Raw genomic sequence first — 12,124 nt, 5'->3', positions numbered from 1 at the left:
ATTTGAATTCCCAGCTTCAGCATCACTCTTATGCTTATGGCTTGCAGTAAGGTCCCAAAGCTGGAAGAGCCTGTTTCCCATTTAAGATGCAGCCACATTCTCAAAACCCAACAATTCTCAGGAGATTTCATGAGCTTTCTGCCAAAACTCACAAAACTGTTAAAAAAAGATGTTGGCATGGCTGCCAATGGTTGTTTGCCACCAACCCAAACTATAATTCTGGTAAATTTAAACCTTCAAGCTTCAGACAAGACCAAAACATTGCCCCTCAGCCCATCTTTACTAGCAAACATATCTGATATTTTACTGTTGTTGGAATTGACTATATTTGAATTCAATACTAGTGAATAAATCATTGCATTTATTTAATTTTATATTTTATCTTTAGGACTTACAAGTGCTATGTGGAGTTAACTAATTTTAAATAAAAATGTCCTTAAAATCAGCCAGGTGTGTGTTAAATCAAGAGTATGCAATGTTTTTGTTCCTTTGAAATTTTCCACGTGTCAAGGCCACAAAAGCACCAGTAGGCCTTACTGGTCCTGCCCAGCCTCCCCGTGTGCTTCTCCCCATCATCCTTGCCCATGGGCCCTGGATCCTAATTTTAGCTCAGCCTGGGACCTTCAATCCCTGCCTGAATAATTTTGCAGCTGTGCCTGTTTGCAGCCATTTTTATGGCCCCATCTCCCTTTCCTTCTTGATGGGATACTCTGGATGGACCCTGGACCTGCATCCTGGCGCATTTGATGGACCTTGCAACTAGCCCACAGATCAGCCTTGTTGCTCAGCCCATGTGAGACTGCACCCCGTTGGTGAGGGCATGGCTTCAGCTGGGTCACCTTCAACTTGCATGCATTTATGCAGCAGCTGGCCCTTGCTTCTCCCTGACAGCAGGTTTTTATCAGTGCTCTTATTTATTTATTTTTAAATAGAAGCACATTTTGTGTACAACTCCGCAGCACTGTTGAAAGAAACAGAGAGATGGTCAAGCTTCTTCATTAAATTATTTTTGTAGCTTGCCTCTGTTTCTAACTCAGTCAGCTCTTTTATGTGGTGTAAAGTCTTCACACAAATGGAGGTTGATACCCAGTATAGGGTAAAAAGACATTACTAGATTTGGACAATCCTCAGTATTTGGCAATAGCTCCACATTTTCAGAGAGCCTTCTCCTGCCAAAAGTCTTGCTCTTGAGGGTGAGCTAAGCAGTTGTGATGGGCTGTTTGCATGGAACCCGATTGTGATGCACACAGAGGGGAGGATAAATCAAATAGGCCAAGCCTTTACTAGGCATCAGCACCAGAAATACCCTTGCTCCTTTTTCTCTTCATTGTTACTCTTAGAGGCAGAAAAAGTGAAGTCATGCCAAATACCATCCTGTCCTACTCAGTGTTTATGAGTGACCAATGAAACTGCTGCATTATCCGCCTACTCTCAAGCACTCTGTGCTGCTAATGGTATAAACTACTTATATTGTTAATACATCTTAGAAAATTAATGTGAATTTTTATCTGTTGATGTGTATGCAAATATGCCAATTCTGAGCCAAAATTTAATTTGTAGGCCAGAACACACACACACTCTTACATCTCAGAGAATTTCTGGAAAAAAAAATATCTTTACAGTACAAAATGTTTCTCTCCCATAGAAAGTCAGTGTTACCTTTGCTTGGAGGAAAGACATATTCCCAAATGACATGCCATACAGCCCTTGCAGAAATCCACTTAAATATGCACCTTGTGAAACTTTCTCTAAAATGCTCCATATATATCAATGAAAGCCAAGCTAGAGCTGCTCTCCTGTCTCCTCCAATCTATTAATTGACTAAACCAAACTCAAATCTAATTCCGGTGTCTTCTTTCCATATTTAAAGAACCTAAAGGGAATAGGAAAAATCACCACACAGGTGCTTCTTGAGAATGAGCTGTCCTCTCCTTTATTTTAAGCCAAACCATGTGTGAGCAAGTATCTGAATTGTCACAGAATCAAAAGTTAGAGATAGACAAAATTATAAGTCTCCTCTTACTCCCTAACAGAGCTCTTAAATACATGCTGGGGAATTCATTTATGCATACACGCACCGTCCTCTCGATTTCTCCTTTGGCAAATATGCATCAACATTGTCTTTCTCTATACAATCCTACATGCAATCTAGAATTGTATGCAAACAAACAATCATAGGAGATAGGTGTAGGAGAGAATCAGAAGGTTTTCAGATTGATTCCTGCTTGTACTAACCTGTTGCTAATCTAAACCAATGGCTAAGATGAGATTCGTCATTATCAGTTCCAGTATCAGTTCCAGTACTGCTCAATGAATCATGGGCGTATGGAAGACTTTATTTTCTTCCTTTCTGTGGATAAGTTTCACATATATGGTTGCAATTTGTTTTCTCTTCTCAGCTCTATCTAGATTGCCCAATCCTAATTCATTCAACCTTTATTTATAGGCCAAATTTTTAAGACCTTCAGTCATTCTGGCTGCTTGTCTGGACTGACCCACATTCTTCTTGATCTGCAGTGCCCAAAAATGGACACACAACTCCAGCTGAGGTCATACTACTGACAAGTAAAATGAAGGAGTTACTTCATGTGTTTTGCAGACAAAACTATTGTTTATCTATCCCAGTATGGTATGTTCTTTTTTCCCTTCTTTTTCTTTTTGTAGCAGCCTAGCGTTGAAAAATTTTCAACTTGTGACTCACTCACAGACCCTTTTCTGTAGCACCAGAGATCATAATTATTCATCCTGTCATTACACAGCTGATTGCTCTTACTTATGTGCAGAACTTGACATTCATTCTTGCTGAATTGCATTGTATTCTTCCCCAGACAATTTCTCTAAAATTGCTCAGTGATTCTGCTGTAAGCCTATTTTTAGAACCACTCTTAGCAGAAAGTGGCTAAAGCCACTGTCACTGATGCCTCATTATCATAGGTAATGTTTGCAGTGTCACTTCTGTCACTCTGCATTAGGGTAGCCTGGACACTGATGGCACTAAAGACACCTCCATTTAGATACTTGGGAACAGATATCTACATGCCTGTTAAATGTCTAAACTTCCACTGCAAGAAATTAAACTTTGGTTTCATGTGATTTCTGAATGTTTGAAGATTATTTGCTTAACCAACCCATCGGCACAGTGGCTCTTGAGGGCTACTCAAGATGCCCTAGACTGACCCAGACACACACAGCAGAATGACAGAGGGGCTATGGAACCTCCGTGAAGTCTGTGCCTTTCTGGACGGCAGCAGGATGTCAAACAGGAGATCATAGGACCTTTCAAATGGCATCAGATCCTTCCTGTAAACCGAATCAAGCCCTGTATATTTAATGGAGTGGGAACAGAAATATTCTCCAGGCTTCACTGACTGCACACACTATACAGTGTAATTGGAACGTAGCCTGTCAGGCTTATAGATGCTTAGGTGTCGTAATTACAAATTTAAGTCCTTAATATATCCTAGAAGGAGAAGGAAATCCATTGTTGAGAGGAAAAAAATATATATATTTTAAATCTTCACATAAGTGCAATGTAAAGGATTTCCTCACCATTCATCCCTTCTCTGAAAAGAGAAAATGGGACACTGGGATTAGGAAGGAAAAGGTAGGGATTTCACCCAAATCCTAGGATATGCTGTTTTAGGTAGTAGACTTTCTCCATGTTACGGAGAAAAATTAAAATCCATGATGAATGTTATATTGTATTTCCTTGTGAGCAGCACTTAAAGGTTCAAGATGATTGCACATATTTTGGAAAGGATAACCAATCTCAGCTTAGCTGAGTTACTTGTCAAAGTCTAAACAATGACTGGGAATTTTCCTTCAAGTGCAATGATCTTTTATAATGTGATTAATGAGATTTTCACTTGCTAGAAAACTCAAGGAATGCTAAAATCAAATGTTTTACAAACTTCTAAATAGAATTAGTTGATTTTTTTTTTCAGGATCTCTTTTGTAGTTTTTTTTTTCTTCCAGAGAAATGTTGCAAAAATAGCATTTCCTTTCCTCACACAGGAGTAGTCTGTTGTACTTAAATATTTTAGTCCTTGAGGTTACTTCTCATTCTTAAAGAGAAAAACATTTGGAATCCATTTCTGGATCATTATTATCTCAAAACAAACACGCAAACAAAAACCTTACAGTATTTCAGTTTCAGGGCTATGGCTCTACACCTCATACTATTCTACTTATTACAATCATAGAATCAGAGAATAATAGAATATCCCAAGTTGGAACGGACTGAGAAAGATCATTGAGAACAACTCAAGGCTCCACACAGGACTACCTAAAAATTAAACTGCATGTCTGATAGTGATGTCCAAATGCTTCATGAACTCTGGCAGGCTCAGTGCCGTGACCAACTTGCTGGGGAGCCTGTTCCAATGCCCGACCACCCTCTCAGTGGGTAAAGAACCTTTTCCTGATATCTAGCCTGAACCACCCCTATCGCAGCTCCATGCCATTCCCTCAGGTTCTGTCGCTGTCACCAGAGAGCAGAGATCGGCACATGCCCCTCTGCTCCCCTTGTGAGGAACCTATAGTACATCCCAGGTGTACTTTCAGGATGTCTCTTTCATATAATTACTTGTTCACTGTGGTGGTTTAACCCTGCTACACAGATGAACTCTACCACAATTGCTCTCTCACTCCCCCTGATCAAAGGAAAGGGGGAGAAAATATGACAAAAAGGGCTCAAGGGATGAGACAAAGACAGGGGGATCACCCACCAGCTACCATGATGGGCAAAACAGACTCAGCGTAGAGGGACTAATATAATTTATTGCCCGTTATTAGCAGACTAGCACAGTGAAAAACTAAAAGCAAATGAAAAACACCTTCCCCCCCATCGACCCTTTTCTACCTCCTCCCCCAGAATAGTACAGGAGAATGGGGAATGGGGGCTGCAGTCAGTCCCTAACGCTGCTCCTTCATGGTCACTCCCTGCCCCTGCTCCCCGTGGGGTCCCTCCCACGGGATGCCGTTCTTCCCAAACTGAGCCTGCAGGAGCTGCCCACAGGCAGCAGCTCTTCAAGGACTGCTCCCATATGGCTCCGTACCACGGGGTCCATCCCCCAGGAGCAAACTGCTCCAGCACGGGTCCCCCACGGGCGGCAGCTCCCCCCAGACCCCTGCTCCTGCGTGGGCTCCTCTCCACGGGCTGCAGCTCCGGCCCGGGGCCTGCTCCTGCGGGGGCTCTCCATGGGCCGCAGCCTCCTCCAGGCCACATCCACCTGCTCCACCGGGGGCTCCTCCACGGGCCTCAGGGAACTTCTGCTGCGTGCCTGGAGCACCTCCTGCCCTCCTTCTGCACTGACCCTAGGGTCTGCAGGGCTGGCTCTCTCACACTTCTCACTCCTCTCTCCCAGCTGCTGTTGTGCAGGAGTGTTTTTCCCTCCCCTTTCTTCAATCTGCTCTCCCAGAGGCACAACCAGCGCCTCTCCCTGCCTCGGCTCTGGCCAGCAGCAGGTCCCTTTTTGGAGCCGGCTGGAGCTGGCTCTGATCTGACATGGAGCAGCTGCTGGGCTCTCCTCACAGAGGCTACCCCTGCAGCCCCCCTGCTACCAAGCCCTAGCCCCATAAATCCAATGCATTCACCCAGTTCTTTACACTCATTATGGAAGTATTTTACTCCTGATCAGTACCTTCAGAACATCCCCAGATTGGACAGTAGTATTTAAGTGTCTGGCATGTGCAAGGGTCATATAAGGAGATTAACTTAAAGCTTAACTGATCACTGTATTTCCTTTTGTTTCACTCTGCTCAAAAATAAATTACCTTTACCTGTTTTCAAACCTTATTGTCACATCCCTTAAAACTGAAGGATTTTTTTTTTTTTTTCCAAGGGAAAGAATGGAGCTCATAGAAACAATGTTTTATTACAGGCCAGTGAGAAGTCTTCTTCCATAAAAAAATGTTCCAGACTACCAGGGGGAGGCTGGCCATGCCTGGTTTGAGGGTACAACTTGTGTTGCAAAAGGGAAGCAATGGGTGTTGGCGGTCAGAGGCTGCATTCTGCGGGGAATGGCAGCACCTATCTGCTGACCAGGCCTGGGAGCTCTCTTGGGAGCTTCACTGCTTGCCAGAGGCCTGGATCCATGGTGCTGCAGAAAAATTGCTGAGGCTCATCTGGCACAAAAATTACTTCTCTTCACTGCAGTGGATGCTGTTTTGTTTGATATTAGCAAGGCAAGAAATATTAACAAAAGGGAGCAAGTCCAACAGACATTCACCAAGGTAGAAAGTGCTCCAGAGCACATAAAGTATAAGAGGCTAAGAGAGTAGGGCTTGTCCATCCCAGTGAAGAAAAGGAAAAGGGTAACTATCTAATTGTGGTTCTCAACCACCTGAAGGGGAAAAAGAGTTTTAAATTCATTTTAGATACAGTCAATGAAAGGAAGCAACAGCTACAAGTTAGAGCAAGGTAAATTCCAGCTGTATATGAATATGAAGTTTTCACTGTGACAGTGGCCGAGCACTGGAGGAATTGCCCAGAAAGGCTGTGGGCATCTTCATCCTTGAAGCTGTCAAAACTCAGGTCCTAAGCAACCTGGAAGCGGATGGACTAGATGGCCTCCAGGATTACCTACCAACCAAAATTATCAGATTCTAAACAATATGCATGTTCTCAAACCAAAGCAATATTGTTTTTTCATTTAATATTGCTTTCATTTTCACATCATTTTTAATTAGGATACAGATGGACAGAAGAAAATAAGAGAAGGGTAGGAGGCACCAGTAACTGAATCTGTTTGCTTTTTTTTAACTGAGAAAAAAAAATATGGTCATGGCAACAACCGAAATTCACTTAATTCACCCTTAATTAAAATGAATATATATATATACTTTTAAAATCAAGGCTGCTTATAAAGTTTATGTTGTATTTATTTCTTATATGACACTATTATTGTCAGCCATGAATTGAGAAACTTGACAAAATAGAGAAAGAACAGCAGTTCACATGCAGAATTGGGAACAAAATATGTTTCTCCCAGAGCAGTGTTCAAAGCTTTGGACATCTTTGTCTGTTTCCTGTCAGGAGAGCTCTTGTTCTAACTGCTGTCAGTTACAATAGATATTCAAAACTAGGTGACAACTGTGCATGTTCACAGTCAGACAAGACATGGTTAGCTTGCTAGATCATGTTAGAAAGCTCTCCTCTGAAGTAACTTCTCCTATTTTCTTTGTCTTAAATGTCATTCACACCATTTGAGTTCCCATATTCCAATGAATTTATGAACAAAGAAAAGGGAAAGCACAAATGGAGTCTGTTTTTTCTCCCAAGATCCCAGCATAAAATAGAAATGTGAAGAAATAGCCACCATAGGAAAAGGTTCTTCTGTTCCAGCTGTTCTATTATGACAGCTTGAGCCCTTGAACGTTCTGTCTCCTGTTGAGCTACTCCTTTTCCTGTCTTGTTTTCTACAGCCTGACAGCTAATTTGCTGGCTCCCTATTCACTTCTGCCTTTCTTCAGACTTTTTTTCACAGGCTGTTTTGTAGCTTTGCTATCCTTTCTGCTTGCATTTTTGGATCATGGTGGTGTGGATTCTCTTGGCAGGTCATTGTCATTAATCATGTGCATGCGTCCAATCTTGCTGTAAGACCTCTCAGAGAAAACATACAGTGGGATTCCAGTTTTCCTGGAAATTTTTAGTATTTGAGCTTCAATGGGTTCTCCATACATTTTGAATGATCACACACAATTAAGTCCATACACCAAGTGGATTTGTAACTTTCCTTCATATTTATATAGATCTAAAGTTAAAATTTCCATTCCTTTTTCTATTTCTCACTCAAGTAAAAGGCTGAATTTTCTCTAACTTCAAAAACTTTTTTTTTAAGCATATTGACTTTTGAATCAACGGCTTTGTATTGGATAGTGGTGTAAGGGGAGAAAAAGCCCTCAGAGATCCTATGAATAAGCACAGTCTGTTCAATAGAAAAAAAAAATTAAAAAAATATTTACAGAACTGAGGAAATACTGAGTTCTGAGGAAAGTAGTAAAAATGTCATTAAAAATTAGTTGTGTAACTCAGGGACAGGACTGGATATTTTACTATTTGACTCTTTTTCATTTGGCAGTAAACCAGAGAAACCTAAAGTCAGCCACTGTTGCTTGACTTGCAAAATTCGCACGACTGGATTTATTTATTTTTTTTTTCCCCTGTTGGCTAAATTCATTTCTTATAATTGACTTCCTGACTTGAATGCGTACACCCACTTGTTTTCTACTTTTTTTTTTTCATACGTATTCATTTGTGCAAACATTTATGATGAAAGGCAGTAGTAAGCAGTGGGTATGACATGGGCAAATTTACTACGTTAAAACTATGAATAATTTAAACATTTGTGAAGACTGTTAATAATGATGAAAGGAACAAAAATATGTAAATTATTTTCATAAAGGTATGCGTGTCTTTCAGGCCAATATGTCTGGAAGCAAATGTTTCAACTTGGAGTAAGAGGCACATATTACCTGTGGGGAAGTTCCTTCTCCTCCAGCAGTTAGATGCTGACTTATATATCAAAGAAAACTTCTCCAAATGTTTTCTATCCTCTGGACAATTTCATTATTCATACACAGGTACAATAGTTTTTGGAAAACTGCTAACTGATTTGGCTTCAGTAATGTCATGTCTGAATCCTGTCAAAATATATTTGCTCTTCACAGCCCATAAAACATATGGGAATATTTCACAAAACAGAGTAAATTCAAGTTGATAGAATTAATGTACTGGAAACAAAATAAAAAGAAGAGAGAAATTCTGCTAAAATTGTGGGCTAGAAAGAAAGGAAGATCTGGGTTTCTGTGTTTAGCACACGGTACGTGAATAGTATTAGAGTAAATGTGATGACTCAGTATTGTTAAACAGAAGTATTAGCATCAGTCCCCAAAGGAAATAGCTTGTTTTTAATTTTCATATCCAACTCCCACTTGCAGCAATAACAGCTGCAAATGAAGGTCCGGGTTAATAGAAGATTGTATGTGTTTTAAGATTACTGCTTCTGTACAAAAAATATTGGAAAAAATGTGTAGTGAGTAATATAAATCTTTCCCATTCTAACAAATATAATCCTAGAACCAGTTAAGAAGCATGGGCTCCACTAATCAAATGTATCAGTAGTGTATGCTTTTCTGGATGAAAACAGAGAAGAAAAACAGCTGGTAAAATACAGTACTTTTTTGAAGATTGTTTCAGATATGGAACTGTGCTAATTTTGGATGAGATCCATTCCACCTAAAACATCTACAGCAGTAAATTAAACAGTACTAGAATCATTCCAGAAAGGCAGTTTGGATGAAGCTACCCTGCTTTGGAGTGGTAAGACCATTTATTATTAACGACACGGGCTGTTTCATGCCGGGTTGCCTCAGTGCCAAATGCAGCTCCTGAATATTTTTATCTTAGTAGTACAGATGTACTCCTAAGGTCTCCCTTCTTAACTTAGAATTTGAAATCCCAAATCTTTTCTAAGTTTCAGAAAGGAAACTTTCAATTTTAACTTCAAGATGTCCTAAGATTTTGCGCACCAATATTAATTTGTCACATCTTAATTTAGCTTGGAAGCTCACATGACACTTCTCAGACGTTTTACATTCATGTGCAGAGGGGCTGTTCTGAGCAGAGGATTGCTTTTGTCTGTTTCAACAGACACCAATAGCACTTTTTTTCTTGTATGATACCCTTGTGGTTAAAGCACTAATTCTTAAAGTGGGGTGCACTGGTTTCAATGCAAAGATATTGAACTCCCCTCATTGGACATTTCCTTAATTCATAAGCCATGAACGTGGAGGAAAACATTCCTCATTTCACATAAAATCCACTGCACACTTCAGTATACAAGCTGCTTTGTGTGAAAACCAGTAGGGCACAGGCACCTCAATCCTGCTGAGAGGCCGGTGCTGGGTTGATTTCAGTTTTCAACATATGTTTCCTGGAAGGTGTACATGTTTTATCTTAGACGACTAATAAAACAAATAAAACTTTCTTGCAAGCAGGCACCAGATCTCTGTCTCTGCTTTGTCTCACCTGCCTAGTTGAGCAACAGCATAGGAAAGTGGTGCCATCTTCTCAGCTCTGGTACAAGCTCCAGCACAAACTCCAGCATACTTCAGTGTTCGGCATTTTGCCTTCAAAAGGGAATGGTAGGCAAGGAGCTTCCACCCAGCTATTCCATGTTTGTGTGTTTAAAGGTTTCTCTTTTGAACAAAATGGACCCAAGAACTCAGATTTCTTCTTTGGTTCTTGAGTGCTCTAGTCATTTTAAACTGTTAGGCCAAAGATAAGAGTGTATGCTGAATGCAGTTGTGTGGCCTTATCTAGAGAAAGACAAGGATCAGATGCATCCTCGCCCTGTGTACTTTTAAAGGCAGACAGACTTCTGAATTACTCTGAGTCTTAGGGTACAGGTGGGCTTTGGGTATGTCACTGGAGCTGCAGAAGGTGCTTTTGCTGGGCAGAAAGGCTCTCCTTTACTGGTGTAGGGAGGTTTCATAGTCAAAGCAAGGAACTTGGGCACTGATTTTAGACAGGTTCACAAATATTATATTTGAAGGTATTCAGGTAGGCTGTGCCATCATTCCTGAAATGTTCATTCCATACCACAACTGTCATGAAATGGGAACCATCATCAGGAAATCATCAGTCTACACCATTCTAAGTTTGAAAGTATGAAACATACACATTTCAAGGTTTTCCCATATTCTCCTTTAGGAAGCTGATAGATTTGCTTTGCAGTGCTAAACAAAGTCATGCAGAAAAAAAAAAAAAAAAAGAATTAAAATGACTGAAAAACATTCAAGGCCCTCTGATCCTGATATGGAAAGGTGCGCAGAAAACTGGGTCTTATAGTAGTAGAGTATGAGGATAATTAAACCCAAAGCATAGCTTGAAAATAGTCAAATAAAATGACTTTGGCCTGGGAACAGTTAAAAGTCATGGTTAAAAATATGATAGGACATTGGCTCTGGATCTGAGGAATTAATTCTGAATTTGTCTTTATTTGACCTGACACAAAAGGCTATGCATTTATTAAGAAGCTGTGTGCCTGGAACTATCCTTCAGCAGTAGGGCATGGGAAAGAACCATTTTCATCTTAGTCACCAAACCACTTTGGGTGACCATCCCTTGAGACCAGTCCCTGTCCTGCACTCTCAGTCCATGCCTCAAAGTTGTTTGGTAGAGCAATTGTTGGCCTAGGGAGAAATGGTGCCAGGGATTTTTTTTTTTTTTTTCTCAGAATTCAACACATTCAACTTCTAGTCCCCAGGAATTTTCCGTGTCACTGCTTTATTTGTTAATGCAGATGCAGTGAAAATCCTTTTGCTTTAGACACTGAGGATGACACCTGAGACACAGATAGCAAAGATGAGCTGTATGCAAAATTAAAGTATTCAAGTATTCATAGGAGAAAAATAGCACAAAAGGATGAAGAAGATGGTTGAGGGGAAATATGAAAATTGCACCTTTTTTTTTTCTGGATAAATCACTGGCAAAATAGATGCTGATTGATCTCATTTGATTTTAAAATTCTGAGACAAAGAATGGGACAGTACTTTTAGAACTATCATTCTGATGGCATTTTGCATGTCCATTCTGAGGCATTACTGTGCTTCCTTCTAAATTCAAAAAATACTGACCATCACTTTTTACCTTTTCTGTATCATTTTAAGGATGTATCATTTCTACAAAATAATAGACTGTTACAGTTTTAATTTTTATATACTATAATGTTTTTCTCTCTCTCTTTTTTTTTTTTTTAGTCAGATTTCTGATTTCTTTCTTGCTTTTAGGATTATGATTTTCCAGGCATAGAGCAAAATGTTCATAATTTATTCCCAATTATAATATGATTTGCCTGCTAAAATTTCTAATTCCTTCTACCAGCTCATAATCCTTTTCAACTTTGGGGAATGTCTCCTTTCAAGGCACTAATTACCTATATTGCCTCCTCAGACTTCATTGTGCTTAATGTAGCAAGGGTAATCAAACTTATTTCTTGTACTTATACTACCATTAATTTTTATTTATATAACCAATTCCTCTTTATCTCTCAAAATGAGATTTCACCTTGTTGAGAATATAGTCACTGAATGAGGGAACTGCTGTGTAACATATTCTGAA

Source organism: Anser brachyrhynchus, assembly GCF_964034855.1.
Source record: "Anser brachyrhynchus genome assembly, chromosome: 3".
Classification (NCBI taxonomy): domain Eukaryota; kingdom Metazoa; phylum Chordata; class Aves; order Anseriformes; family Anatidae; genus Anser; species Anser brachyrhynchus.
Note: the sequence above shows the minus strand (reverse complement) of the source record.